Raw genomic sequence first — 17709 nt, forward strand, 5'->3', positions numbered from 1 at the left:
TTTGGGGAATCCCTTGCACATCAACTTCACACATCTGCCATGTCCTTTTTTGAATAGAGCATGCTGCATGTCTTCGTGGAACGCCCTTCGCCGCGTTCATATGTTTGGCCGTTGTGCCAATATTTCCTTGTAAACCTTAATTTTCACAATTTTTCCAACTTCAATATCTCCGAATGGGTTCCGTTCTAGGCATTTCGACACATGAACTTTTGTGTTTGTAGAATCACCTCCTAAGCGTTGCAAACGAACTTTAGTAACACCCTCTGTCTGTGTGTGTGTGTGTGTGTGTGTGTGTGTGTGTGTGTGTGTGTATATATGCCCTCCAACTCTGATCACCCAATACCACCCCCACATTACAAAAATCAGGCATACCCTCCACTCCCTCTCACTCATCCTGCACAGTGATCCTGACACCAGGGACATCCTGGGTCATTCAAACCAAGGGTTGTCTTCCGTCGCCCCCCAACCTCCAAAACATCTTGGTCCAAAACACTCCCACCCCTTCCACACCACTCCCCCAGCTCACAGATGCAATAAACCCAGATGCAAGACCTGCCCCATACTTATCACTTCCCCACCCTCCTGATCCCCACAGTGGCAGCTGAGTTCACCCTCCACCCTAAGGGCATCTGCCAAATCTGCGGCAACTTCTACTTACGTGAAACCTCCACCCCCTTGAACCTAAGGATCAATAATCACTGTTCCTCCACCCAAAACTCCGATTTCACAGTTGCCATCCACATCAACAGCCATAACACCACCTTCAATAACTGCTTCCGTGTTGCCATCATCCATCTTTTACCCCCCCCCCTCTGACACATCTTTCTGCAGGCGATGGGAAAGGGTCCATATAGCAGGCATGCATGCCACTATACCCTCCGGACTCAACCTAGACAACCAGTAACCTTTTCCTGTCCTCCCTGAAACTACCCACCCACCTTACACAAACACTGGTTAAAGTACTTTTTGATATCTATCAACTGTTTGACAACACTGATCGTAGAGACACTACGTTCAGTCTTCTGTGCCTCTACTCCATGCGACGACGATCTATCTATTTTCTACCTTGAAAATGCGACAGATCGTGAAATATAGAATTATTTCTCTTCGTGTGGTAAGTGTTTACTGTCTCCATCATTTGTATTTATCCGCCCTTCTGGCACCTTTTCTGATCCTATTCCTGTATGTATATATACACAGCGTGTCTGGCTTATAGCTATAATAAAAGAAACATACACTAAAGTTTATGAAAACCTGTCACAGTCAAAACATGTGTATGTACGATACTGCCATCTGTTGCCATTTACTAAAAACACGAAACTGTGTTGCGAGCATGCACATGGGCACAGTAAAAAAAACTTGGCGGAGTGGACTCCATAACAGAAGTTGTTCTGTGTTATCATTTGTCGAATTGAAGTTTTATAGGTCAATTCTTCTTCGCTGAAGGGACAGTGACCTCGGCAAATTACCTTCACATGCTGCAACATTTTGTCATACCTCAGCTTCCTCCAGGTCCCATTTTTCAGCAGGATGGGGCCCAACCATATTTTGCAAAACAGGTACATGACTTTATGGTTACACAGTTACCCGGACGATGGATTGGACAGGTTTCAGCATTTTTTGACTGGCCTCTGCCGTCACCTGATCTTTCTCCACTAGATTTTAATTTTTGAATTTTGAATTTAAAATTTTGGGTTCGTCAGCACTAAGGCTATTTTGCACCCGTCACATTATACGGGGTCCAGCCCCTTATCGTTACAAATCACAACTCTAACGTTGCAGAACTAAAATCATAAAATATTAAAATGTTCTGACTTTCGTTAAAAACTGAGGCTGCAAAGGGGCACTCAGCACACATAAGGACAAAAGAACAGGACAATACAAACAAAATTATACTGGCCATGGGGCCAGTCGCCAGAGCCTCGTTAGTCTTCAGTTCAGGGTGTACTAACGTGGAAGTGAGGTTGACATTTGGGTGTACTATGTGGAAGGTCACCCCTTACACCCCGCAATCTATTAGATGTTATATTTATGAACTGTAATATTTATTGACTGTAAATACAGCGACTGATGTATTTGAATTTCAATTTGAATTTAAAATTTTGGGTGCATCAGCACTTAGGCTATTTTGCACCCTTCACATTATACGGGGGCCAGCCCCTTATCATTACAAATGACAACTCTAACGTTGCACAATTAAAAATCTTCTGTTAAAAGCTGAGGCTGTAAATGAGCACTCAGCACACACAAGGACAAAAACAGGACAACACACACAAAATTATACTCGCCATAGTGCCAGTCGCCAGAGCCTCGTTAGTCTTCAGTCCAGGGTGCACTAACGTGGAAGTGAGGTTGACATTTGGGTGTACTACGTGGAAGGTCACCCCTTACACCCCGATAATATATTCTTTATAAAGAACAATTTAAAACTTTACTTCAATGGTAATAGAATCATCTTTCGGAAAATAAAGTGAACAAACCCCCATGCCAATCGTCTGTCAATCGATTCTTTTTCCCCTGATTGATTTACAAACTTCATTTTGTTGATTCCACAGGATGGAAACGAATGTAAAGTTTTCACTTGTACTGATGACTTAGAGCAAAAAGCTAAACAGTAAACGTTACTCTTTCAAATGTTTTCCATGCCGTGAACGATATCAACACAACATAGTATTCTACATAGAGTAGTTCCACAAAATTCCACCAGATAGGACATAGGATAACTTTAGTCGCAAATAATATCTGCCTCGCACTTTACCCGGGAGAGTGGTCATAGCAAATGTTAGGATTAGCAAAGCCATAGGAACAAGTTCTCCGGACTTTCGTGTCTTGATTGCTATACTGCCATCACATGTTCATCAGAGAGTTTGTTCAGGATCTTTTCCTAGGTAGCATTTAACAGATCCCAGTGGTGTATCACACCTTTACAACTGTTCAATTGACAGTGCGGTTCAACATGAACAGGTAAGTTGCCCAAGTTCGTAGTTTCAGAAGATTGTTCTATGACGTATGTTGTCATAGAAGTTTCTTTTTTATATGTATTCATTCGGTCCAATATGTTAATACATGAATACAATGAATAAATTTTATTATAACTGCGACACCACACTTGGTATAGATATTTGTGGACTATTCAGATCAATGTTTGTAGACCTGGTGACAGCAGCGTACGGGATGGATGAATCAGTTGATCAATTGAACAGTTCGCAAACAATGTGTGTTCTCGGCCGACTTGGTGTTTACAAACAGAACAATTGCTGTTTTCTCTTCTAATTTATGTAAATGACTTATCATAAAAGCAATGCAATGGTCGAATAATCTGTTTTGGATGCAACTGTGCACGAAAGATTGAACCTCATCAGGGAACCGAAGAGCGGATTCGTTTTCTGAGGAGCAGGTAAAAGGAGCGATTCAGGGATTCGTTCGAGAGGAAGGAAACATGGAAGTTGATTGAGTTTTCGCCGATCAAACATATCGGTGATCATCCCAATGCACAAAGGATTTGAATTTGAATTTAAAATTTTGGGAGCGTCAGCACTTGGGCTATTTTGCTCCCTTCACATTATACGGGGGCCAGCCCCTTACCATTACATATAACAACTCTAACGTTGCATTAAAAATCTTAAAACGTTCTGACTTCTGTCAAAAGCCGAGCCTGTAAACGGGCACTCAGCACACACAAAGACAAAAAACAGGACAACACACACATTATACTGGCCATAGTGCCAGTCGCCAGAGCCTCGTTAGTCTACAGTCCAGGGTGTACTACGTGGAAGTGAGGTTGACTATTGGGCACAAAGGATTGCGATGGAATTTGATTGGATCCAATGAAACACAAAGGACTGTGTAACATGATTTGCCAAGAATTTATGTGCTCAATATATAGCGTGGACAGATTATTGAAATTTTCTTTGGCTATTATGAGCTTCCATATGAGGTAGACGAATGGTCGTAAGTACAGTATCTTTACTTATCTAAGTGTCATCGGAAGTCTGCAGGCTATTTCGTGATACGGCGATTACTTGCATCTAATTATAAAAGCTAGCATTCGTGTGCATCGAATTTTGGCCATTTTCATCGTCGCATCACATTGTTAATTTGGGCGGGAGGGGAGCGTATCAGGCAGCCATCTTGGCGAGCATAAGTAATCGGTCAAAAAACTGTGATGTACATATCAATTATTGTAAATATTCTTTAATTTTCTTATTCAGAGCTTCTCTTGTACATGTTGTAAGGGCAATGTTTCTATGTTTAAGCATAGGGTAGGTGACGTATGATAATATGTAATTGCATCACAAAGAGTGAATGATTGATATTTACGTTGCCAAGATGTTACCGTAATCGTTCAAATTTTTATTGAAAGATAAGCTCATGATAATGCAAACACCTACAAACTGCTTGTTTTAGGGGTGTTTACATTGTAATATCACAAGTGAACACCAGTAATTTGTCGAATAGATTTTAACAGGGGATGACAACACGTCATGTTAGCTTGAAGAGCTGAGTTCTATAAATAACTGCACTGTTTGTTTATCGGGGTCAACGAACACAAAATGCTAACTGGATAATGTGGCATGTGACCTTGTCGTTAATAAGTATAGAAAGATCGGTTGATCAGCTGGATTTATCTTTGTCTGTGTTCAACAAAATTAATATACAGGGTGACTGGTAATTAGATGTATTCCCTGAAAGGGGTTAAAGTAGAGACAATTTTGATTTTTGATTTTAAAATTTTGGGTGCGTCAGCACTAAGGCTATTTTGCACCCGTCACACTATACGGGGTCCAGCCCCTTACCATTACACATAACAACTCTAACGTTGCTTAAATAAAATCATAAAATATTAAAATGTTCTGACTTTCGTTAAAAGCCGAGGCTGCAATGAACACTCAGCACAAATAAGGACAAAACACAGGACAACACAAACAAAATTATACTGGCCATGGGGCCAGTCGCCAGAGCCTCGTTAGTCTTCAGTCCAGGGTGCACTAACGTGGAAGTGAGGTTGACCTTTGGGTGTACTACGTGGAAAATCACCCCTTACACCCCTAAAGTAGAAACAATTTGCAATAAATTTGACCATATGATACCCCGTCCGAAAATTAGTAGTTTTCGAGATAATCGAGTTTCTATTGTTTTTTCTAAAAATGACAATTTTCCACATAAAAAGATGAATTGAGAAAAACTGATAATTGTAGGGAACTTATTTAAGCATTTTCTGATAGCTAACAAACAAGTGGTTTGTTTTAAAAAAAGTTTTTTCCAAATAACCATCACATGTAAGTACCGGGTGGGTCTAAACTTACAAGTCGCAAGGCGTCAAATCGGGGGATCGAGCCGGCCAGGGAATCGAGCTGCCTCGGCCAATCCATTTCTTTGGGTAATTTTCATCCATCCACAGTCGCACGGCCAGGCAGAAGTATGGATGGGCGTAATCAACAATAATTTGATCGAGCCATTTTTCTTGCCCCAAATCTTAAATGGCATCACTTATGAACATTTTTTGCGGAACGGGATGGCAATATTGTTGGAGGATGTGCCTCTAGCTACAAGGCGTGACATGATTTATCAGCATGATGACTGCCCAGCTCGATCCCCCGATCGATTTGACGCCTTGCGACTTTTACATTTGGAGCCACATGACAAGGCACCGGTAAACTCGCAAGAAGAGCTCAGGGAGAGGATCTTAACAGCTGGTCAACACGTCAAGGCCACCATCACATCACGAGTTAAGAGACCAAATGACCCGTAAAAACCTGTGTGCCTGCATTCGTAACGGAGGTGCCCACTTTGAGCAAGACGTGTAATGTTCTTTAATTGTATTGTTCATTGATTCCATACACATGAAGATGAATCAAGTATTATTTCTTGTACACAAATGTAAATGTTAGCAACATTTGTACCTTGTTGGATAGCTGATGACTCAAGGAAGTAATTTAAGTAATTTGTACGGTTCGTGTCATACCATTTTTGTTATTAATACGTTGCCAAGTAAACTAAGAGTGCATTTTTTTATCATCACTTGTAAGTTTAGACCCACCCGGTACTTACATGTGATTGTTATTTGGAAAAAACTTTTTTTAAAACAAACCACTTGTTTGTTAGCTATCAGAAAACGCTTAAATAAGTTCCATACAATGAGCAGTTTCTTCTCAATTCATCTTTTTATGTGGAAAATTGTCATTTTTAGAAAAAACAATAGAAACTCGATTATCTCGAAAACTACTAATTTTCGGACGGGGTATCACATGGTCAAATTTATTGCAAATTGTCTCTACTTTAACCCCTTTCAGGGAATACATCTAATTACCAGTCACCCTGTATATTAATTGTACTTCGCTGCGTTAACACTTCACCAAAAGAAATCCCAGTGTTAAATATATATTGCTATGCATGTATTAATGACAGTGTTCCTTTTCAGAGGGGGAAGGTACAATTCACACTAGTCACTCAGGAATGAAAAATGTCAAATAATTCATAAATAATTGGGAAGTCATTATTGCAGTAAAGGGATTGAATAATGTTCACTTGATTTGGGTTCGATATTGCTAAATCCGCATGTTAGCTATTGTTGTTTTCATGCATGTGATTTGTTGAATGAAAGGTTAACTGGCATCTTGAAAAGAATTCCGTTCATCTCAGCCATAAGAAATATGAGAGAATCAGCTCTCTCAGTATCTGTACAGGGTGTGCTGATGAATAGTGGTACAGTGTTAACAGTTAAAACAACAATCGGAGTGAAACATTTTTATTTTTAGTCGGAATAATATAAATGTATCTAATAAACCAGGTTGAAATTACGGGTCCATATTTTTGATCTGCCTGTTCTTAGATGGCCATTGTAGTTCTATCGTCATTGCAACCAGCGCTATCAATCAGATGGGTGGCTCTGAGACTCAGCGAATAATTGGATACGGTTACAGCGTTTAATTTAAATTGGCATTGTTTGTGAATTTACTAGCTCCAATTTAATACACCCATCTTATGAGGCAAAACGCTCAGTCTTTATGGATTCCTATCATATACAGGGCTCCCAGTGGAGTTGTGTATTTAATTTGGAGTTCTCAGCACTCACCGAGCATTACAGTTCGTCTGGTGATCTGTGCTTGCCCTGATAAGGAGACTCCCGTTTTGCAGCTTCTTGATTTCTGGAACGTCGGAACCAGCGGCGTACTCTAGCTGTTTCTTCAGTAAGAACAGTGACAGGTCCTTCAAGGTAGCAGATCGATTCTTCTCTGTGGTTTCTGATGATTCAACTATGCTTACTACAAGATAATGTGGCACTGTCGTGACATCACTTGTCTTTTCCAAATAAAGTTAGCGGACTGGAAGTCCGCGCATATTTTGGTTTTTTCCCCCTTTGTAGGTGATATTCTACCCATATACAAAGTGATTTTTAAAGGTTTCATAAATTGTCGCCTCGACACAACCTCTGTTTCGAGGAAGGCCTACCCACAAAAATTAAGGGTATGCAAGGACCAAGCCTAAATCCCTGTGGCCACGTTCGCGACTGCAACTACCCCTGCAGCCAACACTATCCCATCGGCAAGTGCAACTAACACCTTGGGATAGTTTTTTTTTTTTTAATCTAAGTTGTCTACTCTAGTATTTGGAATTTGAATTTAAAATTGTGGGAGCATCAGCACTTAGGCTGTTTTGTTCCCGTCATATTATATGGGGGCCAGCCCATACCCATTACAAATAACAACTCTAAAGTTGAATAACTAAAAATATTAAAATCTTCTGACTTCTGTTAAAAGCTGAGGCTGTAAACGGGCACTCAGCACACATAAGGACAAAAAACAGGACAACACACACAAAATTATACTGGCCACAGTGCCAGTTGTCAGAGCCTCGTTAGTCTTTAGTCCAGGGTGCACTACGTGGAAGTGAGGTTGACTTTTGGGCACCTATGTGGAAGGTACCCCTTACACCCCGTCTACTCTAGTAGGACCCTTAGTTACAAGGAGATCAATGAATGGAGATTAATTAAATGAAATTACAAAAATATGAAAAACCTCCCTATGAAGCCCTATCGCCACGTCACGGCAGTCCTAAATGAAGGGAAGTTAATAATAATAATAACAGCATTTTAATCAAACTACCTAACCTACACACTATATCAGTTTCTGATTATTTTTAGACACACAATGGAATATCTAACTGCCCTGCCTAACAAGCAATGCAAGAGAATGTGTGTGTCATATAATAAATCTCCTTTGAAAAATCAAGAGACCTGGTGAAAATAACACCAAAGATTGTAATAATGAAATACAGTGGTGAACCAAAGTGAGGTTCTTAAGACAAAAATAAATGATTTAACACAAATATAATCTAACAAACATAATAGTAAAATCATGGATATATCTCTTCTACTTTCTATTTCCAAAGGTGTATCCCTTCAGGCAATTTTCATTTGACTAATACAGGTCCAAACTCTGATTGTGTAATTTCGATATTCTCATAATACACAAATGCATTTACATAAATCAATTTCTATGTATGCCTACAAGCGAATACTGAACAAGTTTTTGATGAGAACAATTTTTCCATCCTGCTCGTGTCTAAATATGTGAGTAGGTTAGGTGGGTAATGGTAGGTGGTATTAACATTAACTAATTGTATATTTTTAAGTATGTAACAATTGTTAGATTTGATTGCCTTAGTACCGAAACACTTTTACAGGCAGTTATTTTCATGTTATAACTTGATCAGAAATTAATATTTTTTGCATTTCAAAATGCACAAACCAGTTTCTCTTGAACTTGAAACTTACATCCACAATCATTGCCTTGTCAGTGCTTAAACAAATTCCTGATACTCCTGTTAAATGACAACACAATTGAAAATGTGACAATTGCAACAGTTAAGTCTACAACAAAACCCACTGATATGGATGCCATAATAACTGGTAACCAACAAACAGTTATGTTAGCACACGTTATGGGTATTCACCGGCTGGGCAGAGCCGTTTACATCTCTTTAACACTTTCACAAAGTGGGCGGCATTGCAAAGTTTACCTATGATTACTAGCCAAAACAACAGTCGGACAACACAAGATTCTAAAATACCTCAGGGCTTGCGGGGTGTGTGTATAGGACCAACCAGGTGACCAGGATGCAAGTGACCCGTTACAAAGTGAGAAAAGGAAATTACAAGAGATAAGAGATATTTATTACTTATTTAACACAAATTCTCGGAATTTAACAAAATAAATACAAAAGTGCTTTTCATCCTTTCAGTGATATCCGGGCTCTTCACTAACCTGGTGACAACAATATACGTCTTTCTATAACAATTTTTAATGGGTTAGATCCTAAATAAACCTTTTTATCTCAGTTATCCACCTAGATGAGCCAATCTCATATTAAATTTAAACATGTTTATTTCAGTTAGGTTTCCAGACATACTTGAAACGTTTGCTGGTTAATAGAATGTCAAAACTTCCTTCTCTCTTTCATGTGCATATGCTTAAAAGCTAAAAAGGGAAAGAAAAGAAAATGACTGGGGACTTCACGGTGTTTGAACCTGGGAGTCTGTTCCTGAACTAAATAGAACTTGGTTAAATTAGAAATAACTTTTCGCCCCTCTCCTACGTTCCAAACATATGTTTATTTAAGGAAAGGAAAAACAGAGGGGAAAGGAAACCAACCAGGGGACTTCCCGGGGATTGAACCTGGGAACCAGAAACCTTGGGGGACCCAGCCAGGGGCTTCCCAAGGATTGCTCCTGAGAACCGGGTCATTAAGGGCTTCATCTTTTGAGGAGGGACCTGGCCGGGGTCTTCCCGGGTTTTGAACCTGGGAACCAAGTCCTCCATTGCTGCTGCTGGACTTCTCTGGCAAGTAGGCTGTTTCCTGGATGTCTGCCAGTTGACATCAGGGAGCCATAAACAGACTGATTTTTCGGCCCATGTGAGCTACTTATATAGGTAAAGCAGGTAGCACTGATGTAACTAACTACGTCACAAATTTACACATAGCAAACCTCATATATTTACATATTGCAAACTGTGATAAACTAGATTACCCAAATCCTTACTGTTAAAAACCCTAAATGCCAGAAAATATACATGTCAAAGAACACAGCTGACATAAAGCATTTACTAAGCTTTTTAGACAACAATGAGCCTCGACGGAGTGCAGAGCAGATAAGATAACACAGCAATGAACGATTATGCAGCATTTCAACAATCAGAAAAAAGGAGTTATCAAATCTTCGCTGACAAAACCAAAACAGTGCGTTTAATGAAAAACATATTGTAACTTCGGGCACGTTACACAATTAATGCATAATTGTCCAATTATTTATTTGCTGTATAAAACTTTACTTTTACCACTATGTAAAAGACAATTTTCCTAAAATTAATCAGAAATATATCTCAACATCGAAAATAGTACATGCGGATATACATATGAGATGGATATACATGCACGCTTAGGTAACGAAATATGAAATTAAATTATACATGAATCGCCAACATTATAAAATCTACTAATTCTTGATCGTATTATTCCCAATATATAGCTCAAAATGCATAAAAGTTAGGAAACTAACAGCTTGAAGATTAAAACTGTTTCCTCACCCCCAGCCAAAACCATTCATGAGACAGCCTTAGAGAGGTACTCTTTGAATTTGAATTTAAAATTTTGGGTGCATCAGTACTTAGGCTATTTGGCATCCTTCACATTATATGGGGTCCAGCCCCTTACCATAACTAAAATAGCATAACTGAAATGCCGTGTTGTAACTCAAATCTTAAAATTTTCTGACCGGTTAAAAGCTCAGGCTGCAAAGAGGCACTCAGCACATATTGCAACGAAACACAGGACAACACACAAAATTATAGTGCCAGTTGCCAGAGCCTCGTTAGTCTACAGTCCAGGGTGTACTAATTGGAAGTGAGGTTGACATTTGGGTGTACTAAGTGGAAGCATCACCCCTTACACCCCGAAAGGTACTCCTCTGTAAACCTATTTTCCATTTCCATGTAGCACATACAAGGCTAGCTCCTGGACTCACAAGTAGAGTCGTGTGGGGGATTTGTATTGTCCAGTGTTATGCTCTTAACTTTGCTGAGTGAACCCCTTTACTCTCAAATTTTATTATACGTATTGATATTTTAATATTCAAATATGTGTAATTTGTTGTGAGCCATTAATTTATGTGGCATGAATTTGTTTAAAAACTCTCCTTGTTTTAAATTGGGAGATCAATCTTGTTTCACATTACATTCCTCATGTTCATATAGTATTAAAAGAGCCCGACCCTGTGGCCGAGTGGTTAGCACATCGCGCTGCGACGCCAAGGGTCCCGGGTTCGAATCCCGGTCGGGCTTGGTTGTTTGTGAATGTCCATTCATCAATTTCATCATTTCATCACTCATCCCCATCTTCGCAAATTAGCCAAGAGGCACAAAACGCGAAGTAAAATAAACTAAATCAATCAATCAAGTATTAAAAGATTTTTTCTCCGGGTAGTGGCAGGACACCGAAAGGAGTTGTTGATTTTGTGGCTACATGGCTAGGAAGTACCCATGATAATTCGATCTTCTAAAACTCATGGGTTAACGTAAGATACAGGGAAGGTGTACTGCAAGATGCACTTCTTCATGGCAAAAGACGAAGTTCCACCATACTTCTACATCCCATTCCAATTTGAATTGCATGTACTGCCTACTGTAATGTTGTGTAACTAAAATATTATGACTTTGGTTAAAAGTTGAGGCTGTAAATGGGCACTCAGCACATATAAGGACCAAAAAACAGAATTATACTGGCCATAGGGCGAGATGCCAGAACCTCGTTAGTCTGCAAAATGCAGTCCAGGGTGTATTTCGAGGAAGTGAGGTTGACAATTGGGTGAACTACATGGAAGATCACCCCTTACACCTCTCGTCCAAGATCCACCGACTCATCCTGAGAAGAGGTACAACTATGTTCATGTTTGGTAGATGAATGTTGTACAGAAGGACCATTGGGATATGGAAGAGATGTTTTCCATGTTTGCCCAGAAGACTTGAAAACAGTTGAAGACTTTAATATTGCATGTGCAGTTCTCCACAATATTGAATTTGAATTTAAAATTTTTGGTGCGTCAGCACTAAGGCTATTTTGCACCCGTCACATTATACGGGGTCCAGACCCTTATCATTAGACATAACAATTCTAACGTTGCATAACTAAAATCTTCTGACTTCCGTTAAAAACTGAGGCTGTAAAGGGGCACTCAGCACACACACACAAGGACAAAAACAGGACAACACAAACAAAATTATACTGGCCATGGGGCCAGTCGCCAGAGCCTCGTTAGTCTGCAGTCCAGTGTGTACTATGTGGAAGTGAGGTTGACTATTGGGTGCACTATGTGGAAGGAGTACCCCTTACACCCCTCCACAATGTTGGTTTGAAATTTTCTATGAATCTCGGATAGATGACATGTCTGTAGAGATCGAGCCTGTGCGTGGTATGGTCAGTTACCAAAGGAGCTTTTTGTGAATAGACTGTTCATGTGAAGTTGAATTTGAGATTAAATGTTTGTGTGTGTCAGTACTCAAAGGCTATTTTGCACCCGTCACTATACGGGGTCCAGTCCCTTACAAGAACTAAAATAACTAATGTGCTTAACTAAGCAGTAGCTATAACTAACGGATGCCCTACTTGTCTCTAGTTATTGACAGGCCCTACAGATAATTTACTTGTTAATGGGATGTTAATAGATTTTAAGGAATGTAATGGTTGCAAGTTGAAGTATCCATCATTGGTTCTCCGTGACACTATTAATGAATTTAGTACAAAAGCACAACAATGGGAACATTTGCTAAAGCAAGGAGGTATTAGCAGGACATTGTGTACCATCCTTTTCTCCATCGTAATTCAGTGGCTGGATGTTCATACCTGCCATAACATAAAACACTACTTCATTCATCTTTTGCCAAAATGTTTATATAAAAGTGTGCAAAAGACATAAATGAAGAAATTAAGAGGAAAGCACAAAAAATGGGTCAATCAAAGCAACTGCAGCACGTAAAACATGTTGAACACTTTCCCTGGCGTGGGAGTTTTCACGCAGAAGAGAATCCAACCTTTCTCTGGCGTGGGCATGTTTTCACGCCCAGACACATGTGCTCTGACTGAGCTATCCTGTCACGTAGCAGCTGAACACGTGATTGTGAAATCTTTCGCAAGTGTTGAGGGAAGATCGCTCTTTGAAATTTGAATTTGATTTTAAAATTTTGGGTGTGTCAGGATTTAGGCTATTTTGCACCCGTCACATTATACGGGGTTCAGCCCCATACCGTTACAAATAACAACTCTAACATTGCATAACTAAAACCTTAAAATATTCTAACTTCCATTAAAAGCTGATGCCGGAAAGGGGCACTCAGCACACATAAGGACAAAAAACAGGACAACACACAGAATTATACTGGCCATGGGGCCAGTCGCCAGAGCCTCGTTTGTCTGCAAAATGCAGTCCAGGGTGTACAGGTGTTGACAGTTGGGTCTACTACTTGGAAGATCACCCCTTACACCCCGGAAGATCACTCTTGACCTTGGAAATGTTTGAGTCATTGTTTTGTGAGGTGCAAGTCTATTTTTATCCCCATTGTTGTTATTATGTTCCAGAGCTCCATGTGTTTGCGGCAGACCAAAGGAAAGAATGGCATCTCGAAAGGGAAATCAGGCGATCAGTTGCAGGATTTTTGGAAGAGTAGTGAATCAAATTTGTGCTGATGAAGAAGGTGAAAATGAAATCTATATTCCCGAACTTGATGAAATTCAAGATGTAATATCTTCCAATGGATCAGATGAAAGATATAGTGAAGATATTGTGATCTTACCCCCAGTGCATAATACACAGATTGCATGGATAAATAGTGACATTGTACCTACAATTGCCCCTTTTACAGGAGATTCTGGAATCAAAATTGTTTTGAGAAGTGTAAAAACCCATTGGATTTTTGACAATATTTTTGGACTACAATTTCATGCCATATAACTACTGAGACAAATCGGTATGCACATCAATATTTGAACACCAACAAATTATCTCCAAATTCAAGAGATCACAACTTCAAAAATAACACATATGAAATGTTCACTTATTTAGGAATTCTGTTCATGACAGGAATTGACAAACACCCAGAAGTGATAAGTACAAAAATTGAAGGTCGCCTTCAAAAACTTCATACTCGACTGTGTGGAAATAATGACAAATTGAAACAAACAGAACAGAGAAAAAGAACTGACCAGTGAAGAAACAACAGCATCAACTTCGAATGCGCCACTGCAGCAGGAAAGACCGCCGTTGAAAGATCCATCTCATCGCCTACAGGGTGGACTAAAAGTTCACAAACTAGATCATGTTCCACACAGTGAGAATAAAAAGGGTGCAGCTATGAGAAAATGTAGTGTGTGTGTATTAAGTCCACTTTATGCACAGTAAGGCTAATTGGGACTGGACCTACAGTTTAAAGTGGGATCCGAACCACTATGTGCCTTCACCAGGTATCAAACCCAGGACCCCTTGGTTACAAGGCAAAAACACTAGCTTTAGAAGAGAGACAAGTGTTATGTGTTCAAGTTGTGGTGTAGCACTTTGTAAAATTTCATGTTTCCGTGATTATCACACAAAGCAAAATTACTAAGTGCTAAAATGCTAAAACTATAACATTATAAATATATGCTTTCATTGATCCTCTACTGATATTTGCACTTTGTATAACAAAAGATTTCATCTTTGTTGCTGTTGCCAAACAAAAAGAATAAAAATGTATTTTGGGTTAATTTTTGTTTTGCCCACCAGGATAGAGACAACAAGTTTGTAATTTTGCCGCCAATGAAAGAGTTAAACGGTTGGTTGGTTGTGTCCACTTTGTGCACAGTAAAGCTAATTTGCGACTGGACCTACAGTTTAAAGTGGGATCTGAACCACTATGGGCCTCCACTGGGTATCGAACCCGGGACCCCTTCATTACAAGGCGACGACGCGACCACTGAGTCATCGAGGAGGCCCGCTTTGGTGGTGATGGTGCGTGTACTGTTTCCATTGATAGATGCTTAAATTGTTGTGAATGTTATGGCATCTAGACAAATACTATAAACAACAGCCCTTAGTCTGCAAGTATGCACATAAAAAATATTAAAGGGTCAGGCATATGAAATTTTTCACAAGGGTTTCTTATAGACTCCATACACACAGGGTACGTTATGATTGATTGAATTTATAATTTTGTGTGTGTGTGTAAGCACTTATGCTATCTTGTACCCATCACATTATACAGGGTCCAGACCCTTACCATAAGTAAAATATAAATGTAACGTCAGACTAAAAATATTCTTACCTAGGCTAAAAGCTGAGGATGTAAAAGGGTACTCAGCACACATTCCATGCAAATTAATTGGTGAATGATGCAAATTTGCCCACATACAGTACACTATTATCCTTGTTCTACGATTTTGTGAAAAATGTTGCAAAATTGGCCTGATTAATGATAAATATTACACTGAACTAAAATTCCGTGCAAATTAAATTGCCGAATGATGCAAATTTGGCCTTATACAGTACACGAATTTCCTTGTTCCACGATTTTGTGAAAAATGTTACAAAATTGGCCTGATTAATGATAAATATTACACTGAACTAAAATTCGATGTAAATTAAATTGCCGAATGATGAAAATTTGGCCTCATACAGTACACGATTTTCCTTGTCCTACGATTTTGTGAAAAAAATTGCAAAAATGAGAATAAAAGCTGGCTTAATTTTAATTTATTCTCTGATTAAAATTAGTATTCAGTGATCCTCACAATAGGTAAGAAGGGAAAAAGCTTGCTTATTTACTAATTTCAAAAGCAAAAAATCTGTGTTTAATAAACTCAACTGAAATGTTTTATAAAGTGTTTATTTATTTTCCAGAGTCATGGGGCCAAAGAAATATTAGAAGTACTCCCAAGAAAATGTAGAAGATGCTATGAAAGCGTTGGCTTATGGGATGAGTTTTAATGCTGTTTAAAAGGTTTGGCATCCCAAGAATTACATTAATGGACAAATACAAAGCAAATGATGTAAACATGAAAATGGGCCGTAGCACAAAATTATCCACCCGTAGCACAAAATTATCCACAGAACAAGAAAATATTTTAGTTGACTGGGTAATAATGCTGAAATGGATAACAAGGTTTCCCAGTCTCGAAAAAGACATTTCTAACTTCGGTTAGAAAATTGGCAGTGGAATTAAAAGTAGAAGGCAGTGATGTATTTCCATCAAGAAGGTGGTATGAAGGATTTATGAAAAGACATCCACAAAGTGATTTCGTGAAGTGTACATGTACTTGACTTCGAGGAGGGGGGAATAGTATCTGTCTTTGATGATCCACAGAAAGTGTTCAATTGTGATGTAACTGCCTTCTTTCTGAATCCTAAAGGAGGCAAAGTTCTTGCCCAGCGAGGAACAAAGGTTGTGCACCAAGAAATTAAGAACATTTTGAAAACTAACAAATTATTAAACAATAAACCATTTAAAATTTAGTCACAAGGAATTGCACTCAATTACAGTCATTTAGGTAATAATTATTCACTTTTTCGTCTCATACAACCCTTTCACTTTGTTAAAATAATTACTAAAGTTTCAATTAATAAATCATAATGATCCATTTATGTTACCAAATACTTGTAGACTATTTAAAAACATTGTAAGCGGATATACAAAATAAACTTACTTTAGCCACTCGAAATATTGCAGCAAGTAAGTTCATTCTGTATATCCATTTTCAGTCTGCAAGTCAAGTTTCAGCTGATTAATTATGAAATTTAGAACTTTCAAAAATGAAGTATTGTGTACCTAAAAACCAATGTTAGGAAGTACCTATGTATTTCAAAGTCAGTGCCTTATACTTGTATGTAAGCACAAATTATGTCTACTTGGCACAACACTGCTAAAAAGACACTAAAATACCAATAAAGATAAGAAATATCTACATACAGTAGTTACAGAATATGATGAGAATCAAAGTCTCACTGGAAACTCACACCCAGCTTCTTTAGAATTACAATTCCACCAGAAGAAGAAGGTTTGGCAGTGCATGTGAATGCAGTGCACTGGGTGTGAATTTTTGGTGAAAGTTTGATTCTCATCATATTCTGGAACTACTTACTGTATGTAATTTTCTTATTTTTAGTGGAATTTTATTATATTTTTATGTGACAAGTAGAAAATGGGCACACTAGATATAATTAAATTTGAAATTATAATTTTTGTGGAGTATGTCCAACTGTAATGAGTGCCTATTCTGTAACTCAGTCTGTTTTTCTTTTTCAGATATAATAGAATACCATCTTCCGTAGCTACCACAGTGCCAGATGAATGGGCCATTGGGCATTCCGATAACGGCTGGATGACACAAGAGATGTTTTATGAGTATATTGCAAATATCTTTTTTCCATGGCTAGTGAGAAAGAACATACAGCTCCCAGTCATACTATTTCTAAATGGACATTCTTCATACATGTCACTACCATTGAGCAAGTTCTGTGCTGATAAAGGAATTGAAATGATTGCTCTGTTCCCTAACGCAACATATATTTTGCAGCCCACGGATGTTGCAGTGTTTCATACTCTCAAAATGTCCTGGAGGCAAAAAGTACAGGAGTGGCGGATACAACATGGCCATTTGGGCAAGACCACCTTTGCTGCTGTTTTGAAG

This window comes from Lepisma saccharinum, chromosome 12, assembly GCF_977018435.1.
Source record: "Lepisma saccharinum chromosome 12, izLepSacc3.1, whole genome shotgun sequence".
Lineage (NCBI taxonomy): Eukaryota > Metazoa > Arthropoda > Insecta > Zygentoma > Lepismatidae > Lepisma > Lepisma saccharinum.